We start from the raw sequence: 12,127 nt of genomic DNA, 5'->3' as shown, positions 1-12,127 counted from the left end.
AGTACTAGTGGACTTGTGACATTAATCGTGGACATATTCTATGCATTGGACTCATTTTGTGTATCAGACTTATTCTATGTATCGGACTCGTTCTATGTGATGTACTTGTGTTATTTATCGGACTTGTGATATATGTGATGACTTGTGTTATTTGTATCGGTGTTATCGTCCTATTTGTCAATTATATATTTGTTATAATAACTGCCTGTAATGTCCCTGTATTCAGATATATTTTTGTTGTATTTGTATCGAAAAATAGAGAAAAATGGAATAAAAAAATTTGGTAACTTTGCCGAGTGCATAGGGAAAAACACTCGGCAAAAGTGGCCATAAGGGGTATACCAAAAAAAGCAACTTTGCCGAGTGCCAGCCGGCCGACATTCGGCAAAGTTTCAAACTTTCCCAAGTGCCAAATCCTGGCACTCGGCAAAGTTTTGGTCTTTGCCGAGTGCCGGCCGTTAGGCACTCGGCAATCGCGCCGTCAGCCGCCGCCCCCACGTGACAAATTTGCCGAGGCTCTCGGCAACCCCTTTGCCGAGTGCCCGAGAAGTGGCAATCGGCAAAGACCCTTTTGCCGTCAGGGGCTTTGCCGAGTGTAACTGACACTCGGCAAAGACAGGAAGTCCGGTAGTGGCACATCGGTTGAAACATCATAAAAATGAAGAAGCATTATATAGTCATGTGGCTGGAACATTTTTCTGCGGAGACAATCAGAATATCTGAAACGAAAACTAATAACTCCCATGAAAGTTGATTTGCTTATCTATCTTAACTCTTAAGGAACACTTTAGAAAATGAATGAGGATGTTCCCACAGTACCACAGTGCCCTATCAATTGAAGCACACAGAACAGTCCATCAATAAATTTCGCGGTTTCCATATCATTTAAGTGGTTTTGGTTACAAGAAAAACATAATGAGACAAAACTATTCCGAACCAGCATAGCCATCAACTGCAGCAGTCAACAAGCAAAAAGTGGCAAAAGTGCCACACATACAAGCAAAATATAAATGGGGTAGTATGTAGGAAATGTGGTACTGTGGGAACATCCTCATTCATTTTCTAACAGATAGCCCCTAGCCCCACCCGTCAGATCCTTCTTCTCCTATCTTCCTCAGCGAGCCGAAATATAACAGATAGCTTTAGAGTGTGAAGAGGATAATCATCAAACGTCATCTTATTTGCAGGGGTGGGATCACTTGAGTTCAAAAAGGTATTCAGTTGAATATCCTATTATTTTTGGCAAAAAAATTTGTTGCCCTTTCCATGCAGATCTGAAGTAGTGAAGTCTGAAGCATCCATGATGCCTTTAGCCGAAACTAGTGAACCACGAGTTGAAAAGTTTTGCCATCGAAGTAGGAACTTCAGACTGATTGTTTTCCAGTAGAAGAATTCAGGTTAATCTGCACTGCAGATCACAACCTAGTCAGAGCAGCCATTTGCGTCCCAACAATGCTTTCCTGATCCATATAGATGGATTATCCAAATGTCATTTGGCACTGCCCTATGCAAATTCTTGAGTTTGTATCAGTCAGTAATGAACGGTACGTGTGAGCAAGTCCACCAGCTGTGGTATTTATACCTACACTTTGTTCAACCTGTGGATCTGAATTACAAGCTCTCAAGTAGAACCTGTATCTGGGTATATGTATATTTTTTTCAGCCACGTTCTGCTTGGTTACGTTGCAGAATACGGACCTTGCTTCAGATACATGTAACACCGGCACTGGCACCGGCCGGCGGCGAGATCGCACCGCCCTCCAGTCCCCCTGGAAGAGCGAGATCTGCGCCCACCTTCGCGTGGGACTATCAGTGTTGTTTCAATCGGGCCGTGGGTTGAGAAAGGATCCCCAAATTAAGCCGTTAAGCTAATGCCCCCGATGTGTTCAAATGACGGCCATTAGGCTTAATTAGAGTTTTAATTTGGCGGTTCCGTCACACTAATCCGCTTGTTGCGACCTGGTTTCAGCGTTCAAGCCTCGCCTCCTCTGCGGACGGAACCTGAGCGTGTCTCGCCGGTTTGTCTCTGTCTCTCTATTCTTGGGGAACACGGACGAAGGAATCGAGGGGGAACACGGACGAAGGAATCGAGGGCTTCCAGGTACTAATCCGACGCCCAATTCGCAGCGGAACCGCAAAGATTAGAGCTACTTGGTGGTTGGTTTCTGGTTGCTTCGTCTAGCAATCAGCGTCTCGCTTTTGCTGTTACTTTCTGAATCCTTGTTAACTTACACTGAATTCAGATAAGCAATGTGCAATTCTGCATTGCAAATTCTCAAGTTGTTGTAATGTTTAGTTGCACAGTTGCTGTCTCGCTGAAATGACTACTGCATTGTAATGATTCTTCATGTCACTCTGCATCAATTGGTGGTTTGCTTTGGGTAGATGTTGATGTTAATAAAAAAGAATTATGAGATTTCGTGCAGAATTTGAATGAGTGGTGTCTCTGGGGTGGGAATTCACGTGATGTGCTGGTGTTCTTGGAATCATTGGCTCTGGTTATGCCACTAATCTGTTTCCTGTGATGTTTCAGTGTCAGGCCTAGGCTTCACTGCACAACCTGATTGTGTCACATTTTTTCTTGGCTCTCTCTTCTCATGGATATTGACGAACCAAGAACTCCGAAGCCTGAAGGTACCTATCTGATGCCCAATTCTCAAGCCACTGCATTTATTAGAGCAAGTCAACGCGATCCCCTAATTTTCTGATCAAATTTGTTCTTTGTGTTTTTGGCTTTGTGCAAATGCTTAAATTCAACAGCAGGCAATTAGTTCATGTTTGCTTGATCTTGCTATGGCATCTAACTATGCCCTTGGTTCCTGCTATGTTCAACCCATCCATGCACTTGCAAATGCTTCAGAAACTGTGGCCAGGTCTTTTTTGTGATTCCTTTATCTATCAACTAATACCTCATTGTGTTTCTTAGTCCTTAAATTCAAATTTGCCAATGCCCATGTCCATTTCACAAATTGATGCAATTAGTTACTTAGGAAAGTATTTGCCTTGAACAGTTCTAACTCAGTGCTTGCACAAATGATTCAAAGAAGCAATAATTAGGTAATGTTCTGGTTCATCTTCAATTTTCTTAGTGCCGTATTGCATGATTCATCCAATAGCTCTGTATCAAGTGACCTCTAGTTTTTTATTAGCTATACTATCTGATCAAATGCTAGTTGCGTTTGCTAATTCATCAAAGAAGCAAGCACAGCTGACTAGTGTATTTGTGTTACGATTGCTTCATCGTACTGTTCTGTTTGTTACTTACTTCTGCTTTACATTTATTCAGATATGAGATCTAGAGTGCCCCATAAACATTGGTGTAAAGTCTGCGCTAAGAACTTCCGTTCAGGGAAGGCTCTTGGAGGCCACATGACGTGCCACCGGCTTGCGGTCGTGCAGACAAGGAGCACACCCAGCAGGTTATTAGCACGATAAAACGTTGAAACGTTGGAGAGCAGATTTCGTCTTGTAAACGTTTAAACGAACATTTAAACGTCGTGACAAATAATATAGAAAAATATCAATATAAATAATCAATTCACATAATATACGAAGTTTAATACCAAACAACTAATTAAATACCAAACAACCAATGTAGGTTCACATAACAATAGTTCCAAAATAACATGTTCACAACCAAAGCAATCAAGCAAACAACAAAATAGAATAGTAGAATGACAAGTCCACAAGCATCCTAATTTCACGAGATAAAACGACCATGCAAGCGTCGTTTAACCGAATTTCACGAGATAAAACGCCAAAATCTCGGTGGTTAGCTAGAATTAGCCCAATCTCGGTGGAAGAACACGATGAACACAGAGGGTTTAGAGTGGTTCGTGCCGCCGGAGCGTAATACCCTACGTCCACAGTGTGTTGTATTGCTTGTGCTCTCAAGAGGTTGAGAGCAGGGTTGTTCGCCGTGAAACCGAGCTTGTGTTGTGAGAGTCTTGGAGTATCTCGGCGTGTCTCTTGTCTGAACCTCTGTTCTAGCAGGCCTACTCTCCCTTTTATATGTCCAAGGGGAGCACATACACTGAGCGAGGCCCCGACAGGTGGGCCCGGCGATGTATTATAAACTACACTTTGGCATTCAATGCCTCAGATCTGGAGATCTTGTCGTCGGCTTTCGTGCGTAGCTTTTGACCAGAGATGGTCTTGAGCTGTCCTGTCAGAGTAGAGTCTAGCCTCTGGAGCCGCGCGTCATGATGAAGCGCCGAACTACTGACTCAGTCCGCTGTAGCAGCGTGCACTGTTGCTCCAGGTAGTAGCTGGTCATCATGACTCGTCGCCCACGCGCACGGCGCTTAGACACTGCTACGTGCCTCAGTAACAGACGAGCCGCCTCGGTAACTGGCGATCCACAGTGTGGACTGACAAAAACTGTCCCGTGCCCAGTGGCAGCAGAGCACGCCTCAACCTCTCGCACTTAATGTGGGTGGGTGAGGAAGCTTCCAGCGGATGGCTTGCGCCTGCGCCCGCGTTTGCGTGACACGTGGCGGCTCCGGACCCCTCCCGAGCAGCTAGCTGAGCCGAGAGCTCACGGGGGTCCGGATAGGCACGTGGGGATCCCGGACCCATTTGCGGGAGTCCGGATGACACGTGGAGGTCCCGGACCCACCTGCGGGGGTCCGGGTCCGCGGCCACAGGTGCTGAGCATTTCCACCTCTGGGACACGTGGTGACACCGGACCCGTCGCCGAGCGGGAGGTGGGTCCGGGACTGTTGGTCCGGTGAGAAGGAGTCGGACCCCAGGGGTCTGACTGCTCAGCTCCTTAGGGCATAGTTACAGATAATTACGCGAGTCTTGGCACAGTAGGAGTGAGTACCCCAGCTGAAAGGTACCGACACACACATCTCCTAGCAACCAGGATGGTTCCTTTAGAGAGGGGGAGCATCGCCGCCGCCGTCAACATGACTGACACCAACAAGCTGCACGTCAGAATTTGTTGCGTTCAGTCGCTTCACAGTTCAGCACATCAGAATTTGTTCTCCAGTTTCGTCAGACAACTCTGAATAATTGTTCTGAACAATCTCTTATTTCTGGTAAACACGAATTAGTGTCTTCATCTTGTCATACCCAAGTACGACTGATAAAAGAAATTCATAGTGCGAAATGGTGGAACGAACCAAATTTTTGCTTGCAATAGGGATGGATAGAGGTGATCAGACCAATGTGATGTACGGAAGCTGTTAAACCATGAAAGTGGAGCGAAATAATGAATGACAGGTCTGATTCCTTTTGCCACAAGAGTGACAGAAACTCAATACAAAAAATTAGTCTCGTACAAAAAATTACCCATTCGAGAGTGCAATCTGGTGAGGGAATCTCATCTCACGCGCTATGAAAAAGGAGGAGAATAACAGTTTCATGTAAAGAAGAATGCCATGTTCATCTGGAGATAAAAAATGGTAGGTTTCTTAGATCTCTACGACTGTGATGTTACCAGGAGCGCTCGGGCCCCCGATGGCCCGGTCGCCGGGTTCGGGGATGCCCGACCTCGCCGTGCAATATGGTTTGCTTCCCCCATCAAAACGTGAAACGACCCAAAGGCAACGCGTGCCGAATCAACAGACGCCACGCGGCGCGCGCCCTGCAACTTGTTGCCGGCTAGCTCGACGGGCGGGTCGCCGTGGCCCGGGGTGGCGGCGCGCCGGCGACGATCGTAGCCAGGCCTCGTCCTCGCCCATATAAGCAGCGTCCTCACCTCGTGAGCCTCCACCGCGTCGCCGTACTCCATAGTTTTGTTTCCCCTGGCTTCATCCTGCTCCCAACCCAGCGCCAAGACTTTCAGCTTCCAGCTTCCAGCTTCCAGCCTCCAGCACAGACCAAATCCATGAATCCATCCATGGAACGCGCGGCGGCATGGTCGGTCGGAGGGATCGATTCCTCCACCATCTGCGGCGGCGACGATTTCCTGGCGCAGTTACACGAAAGCTACGAGCAATTGAACATGGAGTTGCTGAATAGCTGCGCCGGCTTCACCCAGCCATACGCTGCCGGAGACGGAGACGTCGGCGGTCTGAGGATTTTGGCCCAGCCGGCGTTGAACCCGACCGACGGCGATGGCGCTGGCCTCCAGCCGCCGGTCCCGTGCCCTGCGGGTGACACTGACGGCATGGGGATTTTTGACGAGCTGGCGCCGTTCTGCCTGATCGACGATGACAACGCCGGCATCCTGCAGCCGGGGTTCGGCCCGATCGACGACGACGACGTCGGTCTCCACGGCCAGCTCGGCGACAACGCCGGCCTCCGAGCGCCGGTCCCGTACCCTGCTGGAGACGCCGGCCCTGCTCCCACAGCCGCCGCCGACATGGAGATCGAGCAGCAGGGGTTAGTCATCTTGCCATACGACATCGCCGGCCTCCTTGCGCTGGCCGCCGGTCTGGGCACCCCGCGCTTGGAGGAGAATAATGCTCATCACTGAGGTTCGCCGGTCTGACTTCAGACCAAGCCTGCCTATCGATGCTGCGCGCGTTTCGCAGAGCCTTGGACGAGGAGAAGCAGCTTCATCAATGCTCCGATGGACAGGCCAGCCTTGCTGATGAGATGGACGGCCCAGGTCCGAGTGATCCGGTGCGCCGCCGCGGCCACGGTCCGTCACGAGCTCGTCGAGCACGCGCACAGCGATGACAAACGTGAGCTTCTACTTAACTTGGGGAGACAGAGGGAAGTCTATTGCCTAACCTGTGGCAAACCATTCGACAACCGTCAAGCATATGGAGGGCAAAAGGGCCAATGCAAACGTAAGTGATATGCTTGCTGTAGTTATTTCTCTGTTTGCTGTGAGAATCACGTATGTTACAGATTTTTTGTATTGGTATCAACTCAATTGCTTATACGACAACTATGCATTTCAGAAAATCAGCCTTCGCGTGGACCACAGAAATTCTTCTGCAAGTATTGTGCAAAGGATTTCCTAGCTTTGGCATCAGTATTTGGACATATGGGAAGCTGCGCCATGAGAGAGGTATAAAGTTGCAACAGAGGGCAACACTCAAGAAGTTGGTGTCAACCCTAATTGATGAGTAGGTGAAGTAAAAAAAAGAAGGGCCAACTTTGTCTTGTCGGAGCTCTATATCTCTTTCTTCGTCATGAGAAAAGTTCCATATCTGGTGGTTTTTGTTGGCAACAACACTCACATGTAAATGATAGTTTGGATGAACCTGGTTTAGCCTGGTGGTTCCATATCTGGTGGTTCCGTCTATCTGGTTTAACCTGTACTGTTGTTGCCATTTTCATTTCAGCTAACCAGCTGATCAGTCTTTAGTTAGACTATTGTGGATAGGTTGTGGTGTCATTAAGCTACACTTACAAGGCAATTTTCTCAAGGAATCTTGTCATATGTGAATGTTTCCCCCTTTTAGAACTCGGTGATGAAAGGTTATATGACTTTTTCTTGTTATCATCCGGATATACAAGATGAGGAAAGTTCAAAGTTCGCTAGACGAATAAGAATTAACAAGCAATCTAGGGTTGGAAAATGCTAGGGTTTGAGAGATAAAAGTAATGCGATTTTTTGTATTGATTCGATTGGGAATAACCTCAATCGGCCTTAGCCTTTATATTTATAGGCCGGGGAAGACGTACCCCTTCACGAGTAGGATTACATGAGGACTCTTTACAAAAACCCTAATTCTACTCGGACTGTTCGGACTAGACCGGTCGGTCCGACCGGTCAGTGAAGCGTCCCCTCATAAGAGAAGACTTAAATGTGATACAAACATCAGTCTCAGGAGGCAGATGACACATTTATTACATCAGATGGTTCATTACCGTACAACTCTACGCGGTAGTGAGCAGAGAAGCGCCACTATCGCGAGAATCACAATCCACACACACGCAACGATATTAAATACAAAAAGGGGGTCATCAGAGTATTGCGCCATGTTGTATCTCCTGCGGGTGACCCTAATCCACAGGCAAGGCTGGGTGCAGGATGGTACCCTACTCAACGTCCTCTGGAACGAAGTCTGGGTCTTCCTCTGTAAAAATTAAGAATAGGGTGAGCACAAACGTACTCAGCAAGTCCAACCACACCCACGGAGGGGGTATAAACAGAATATCATGCATAGGGTAAATCAAGGATAAGGTTAGGGTTTGTTTTGCGGAAAGCAATATTTTATGCAGGGGTTCATTTGAAAGAAAGCATTTTCCAAAACCAGTTTTCTTGTACCGAGTAACACGAGGGGTTGATCCACACAGGATCCAAGTTTTAAACTGCTACCGGACTCCTCATCCGCCGTAGCACACGGCACAACTGCCGGACACATTTCCAAAACAACTCACGCCAACCCATCCCAAGTAAACACTAGTTATGTGACCAGACCGTAACTCGCCCAGTACCGTGGGCACGGCTATTCGAATAGATTCTTAACTCTGCAGAGGTGTGCAACTTTACCCACAAGCGGGGTACCGCAACTCGATCACCTTAGTGTCGGTGCAGATCCCAACAAAGCCATTACCCACCTTAGCTAGACCTGACTAGCCATCACGGGATGCACCAAGGGGTCATTGACCTATCACAGAGGTTTTAACCGGGCATAAGTCACACAGAGCTAATCCCTTCTCCTTGATCACCCGTTGCTCTCAGCTCTCCTGATGGCTATCAGACTAACTAGTGGGGTTTATGCTAAGCCGTTGCCCATACAACGGTCGAGTGGTTTGCACGATAGTGGAGTTAGGTGAGATGACACACCAACTCGGTCCTTAGGGGTGACAAGATGGATATCTCCCTTCCTTGCTCTGCCACACAGGCACAAGCACACCAAACGGCAAATCACACAGAAATGCCATCCATCCCGTCTAGACTTATCTTTTCGAAAATTCCACTTTTATCCCTTTCCACACACACACATTTTCTTTATAAAACAAGTTGTATTTTGTATAAGATCCTAAGCGCTCTAGCAGCGATTAACGTCCAAACAAAACACATTCAGACATTAATCTAGGTGGTCAAGGAATGGTTATAACAAATCAAGGGGTGGCTATCCAATTGTGTTTTCAGTAGGAAAAATATGTGCAATTTTGTAAAACAGGCCAATAGGTGGTGTTTATAAAAACTAGGACAAAACATGCATCAAGGGATGGGATTGAACTTGCCGTCTTCAAAGCCTTCGGGGAGGTCCTGATTGAAGCACTGCCCTTCGGGTTCGGGGTCGCAGAACTGGTCCTTGTTCGCTGGCTCGTAGTACTGCTCGTCAACGGGCTCTCCTTCTTCTACACCGTGATCTACGGCATATACAAACAAACACACAATCAAGAAAAAGAAATCAAAGTTTTTATCGTTGAGCTGGAATCGGAATTAATTAGGATATGGGGTTCGGAGTAATATTTTAGGGTGGTTTCCTAATGGCATGGGTAAAACTATGTCATGAGAGGCGTGGTAAAGTTTCGGGTTGATTGGAGATTGTTTGGCACATGAAATGATAGGTCAGCGGGGGTTTAGGGTTAAACCGGGGTTCAGGGGTCTCTTTGTAATTAGCTTTGGAAAGGGAAGGACTAGATTGTAATTTCTAGAAATATCTGGGGCATACTAGAAAGGACAAGGGCTTATTTATAAATGTTCTCTTAAGGTGGGAGGGTTGGTTTCGAATAAAAATAAAAGGAAGGGTTTCTTTTGCAAAAGGTTAAGAGAGGTGGAAGGACTCTTAAAAGAATAGAAGGGGAGGGAGTTTTTGGCAATTGTGCCCCTCCTTCTTCTATCTCTCTGTCACAGAACAGTCCAAATAATACCGATCAAGTGCACTAATTAACCATTTAACTTAATCCTCCGATACTGCACTTCACCAGTACACCCAGATTGCCTGCTATAACCAGGATCGATTACACGGGAACTCTCGCCAAAAGACGAGCACAGGTGATTACAAACAACAAAAGTTTTCAAACTTAACTTACAACCAGAGTTAAACAAAAGTCTCCAAATTAAATTATAATAAAGTTTTATAAGCCAGGGTTACATATTGTATACAGAGTTCAAACGCAGCGGAAAATAGAAACAATTTGAAACAAGCTTCAAATACAGTACGGTAGATAATGTCGATGACAAAAGAAGAGCTTCACATCTTGCCCACTGATGTGAGGCTCACCTGCCTGCACTTCACGGAGAAGACGGGACCCACTCGACCATCCAACCTGGAGGAAGAGGCTGACCAATCCAGTACGCACCGATTTCCTCGAAGTCTTCCGGAATACAACCTGCTCAGAAGGGTTACAACCACACCCTGAGTACTCTAATACTCAGCAAGGCTTACCTGTCTATGGGTATACTTAGCCCATTATCTAGACATGCACAGCTCTTTGGCTCTGGAGTTGTTTTGCTGAAAAGCTACTAGTACTGGATCCTTACTTTCAATATTTTAGCTCCAATTGTGTTGATAGCTAGAAACTAGGTTTGCCTAGTTCTCTAGAACATACATGGTTAATCATATTATCTTTTCAAGAACATCCACATAAATCCATCTTTTCTCTTTCTGGCCTTTCAATCCTTACTACGATGCGACGCATTGACCAAGGCTCTCATATCCGCGAGTCACGGCGAATCGATCCGATTTAAGCTTGCAAGGTGGACCTAACTCACACGCCAAGTGCGACCCCGGCGGGTCACACCGAGCAACTGTTCCCACGATTACCCTGAAGCCTGAATCAAGCCCGCCAGCACCCGGATGATGAGCCCCGCACGTGCGAACACTCGGTGAACCCGTGGGCCACCTCACCATCCGTCATCCCTACCCAGCACCGCAGGTCAAGACTCAGACAGCGGGGGTGCTTAAGCGGCGATGTGCTCGCCGGCGTGACGCGTGGCGACGCCGACGTCGAGATTGGCGGGGGACTGACCAACCGGGGAGGCACAGTGACCGAATTTGAGTGACTTTTAGCCAACTTTTACTGTCCATAGCTCCAAATTTTACATTGGAACATGAAATTTTGCCAAAATAGAAGTTGTAGAGAATGATAAGATCTACAACTTTTGTTTTGGGCGAAAGTTGATTCGAGGCTCGAATCAAGGAGAAAAACAGGATCGAACACAGCTAAACAATGTTTTACCACACGAACTCGATTAACGCTAACGATGAGCTTAAGTCCATAATTAGCGGTTAAGCACATGATTAGCGTCAAAATTAACACCGTGGTGTTACACTCTTGACGGGGCAAAACAAGGGAGGGGGATCAGGGCGCCGGCGGCCCTGGGGCACGACGGCGGGCGGGAGCCGGGGAAAAGGGGAAGGGGTCCGCGGGGAATCGTTTCCCCCTCTTGATTTGGGCAGAGGCGGTCTATAGGGGTGGCACCATGGCAGCCGGCGGCCGGCGCGTGCGGCGGCGGCACTGCGAGGCCCGGCAGTGGCTAGGGATAGGGGGAAATGTCGAGGGAGGCGAGGGCATTCTATTGCCCCCCCTCACCTTGGACTGGAATGGAGCGAGGAGGCGGCGCGACGGTGGCTTGCGGCGGCGAGCGGAGGAGCTCGGAGCGGCGGTGCTGCGTAGCTTGGGAGGTGGCTAGCGGCGGCGGTCGGCGTTGTGGTGGTGGTGGGCGACGCGAGGGGGTTATTTATAGGCCGAGAGAGAGGCGGTGGAGCGGTGGTGGCTGGTGACCGTGGTGCGGTCGGCCAGCGAGCTCCATGGGCGCCATTAATGGCGATTGGAGCCGCGGCAGCTCGATTCGCGGTGGCACAGGGGTGACATGACCCCTCGGGCAGCAGCGAGCGATGCGCCGCGCACTATGGCACGTGGGGGGGCGCTGTGCTTGGCGCTAGCGGCGAGGCGTTTGCTCTGGGCCGGCGCGAGCGGCGGGGTGCCGCACGTGGGAGCAGCAGCAGGGCAGGGTGCCAGCAGCGGGCGGCGCGGCATGCGGGTGCGGGTGCTCGAGGGCAAGGGGTGGCGGCGAGTGGCTTGGCGGGGTTTGGTGTGCAGCGAGCGACGCGGCCGGGGGCGTGCGTGCGTGGAGGAGGGGTGCTGCGCTCGGAGGGGTGCGCGACAGAGGAGAGGGAGCCGGGGTAGAGCGCGCACGTGGAGAGGGCGGGGAGCGGCCGGTGGTGGGCGGCAAGGTGCGCGGCTGGGAAGGAAAGAGGAGAAGGGAGCAGGAGGGAAAGAGAAAGGAAAAAAGAAAAGGAAAAAGGGGAAGGAAAGAAAA

At 48.9% G+C, this 12,127-nt stretch overlaps 1 long non-coding RNA gene across 1 annotated transcript; it reads left to right on the top strand.

Moving 5' to 3' along the window:
• Window positions 1-2,067: 2,067 nt before the first annotated feature.
• On the top strand, window positions 2,068-3,416 carry LOC120666587. Its single transcript, XR_005671793.1, has 3 exons — window positions 2,068-2,101; window positions 2,534-2,634; window positions 3,287-3,416. It is a non-coding gene; the product is annotated as an uncharacterized LOC120666587 (long non-coding RNA).
• Window positions 3,417-12,127: the final 8,711 nt, after the last annotated feature.

This window comes from Panicum virgatum, chromosome 3N (genome assembly GCF_016808335.1).
Source record: "Panicum virgatum strain AP13 chromosome 3N, P.virgatum_v5, whole genome shotgun sequence".
Taxonomy (NCBI): domain Eukaryota; kingdom Viridiplantae; phylum Streptophyta; class Magnoliopsida; order Poales; family Poaceae; genus Panicum; species Panicum virgatum.
Note: the sequence above shows the minus strand (reverse complement) of the source record. Positions and strands in the feature narration are given on the sequence as shown.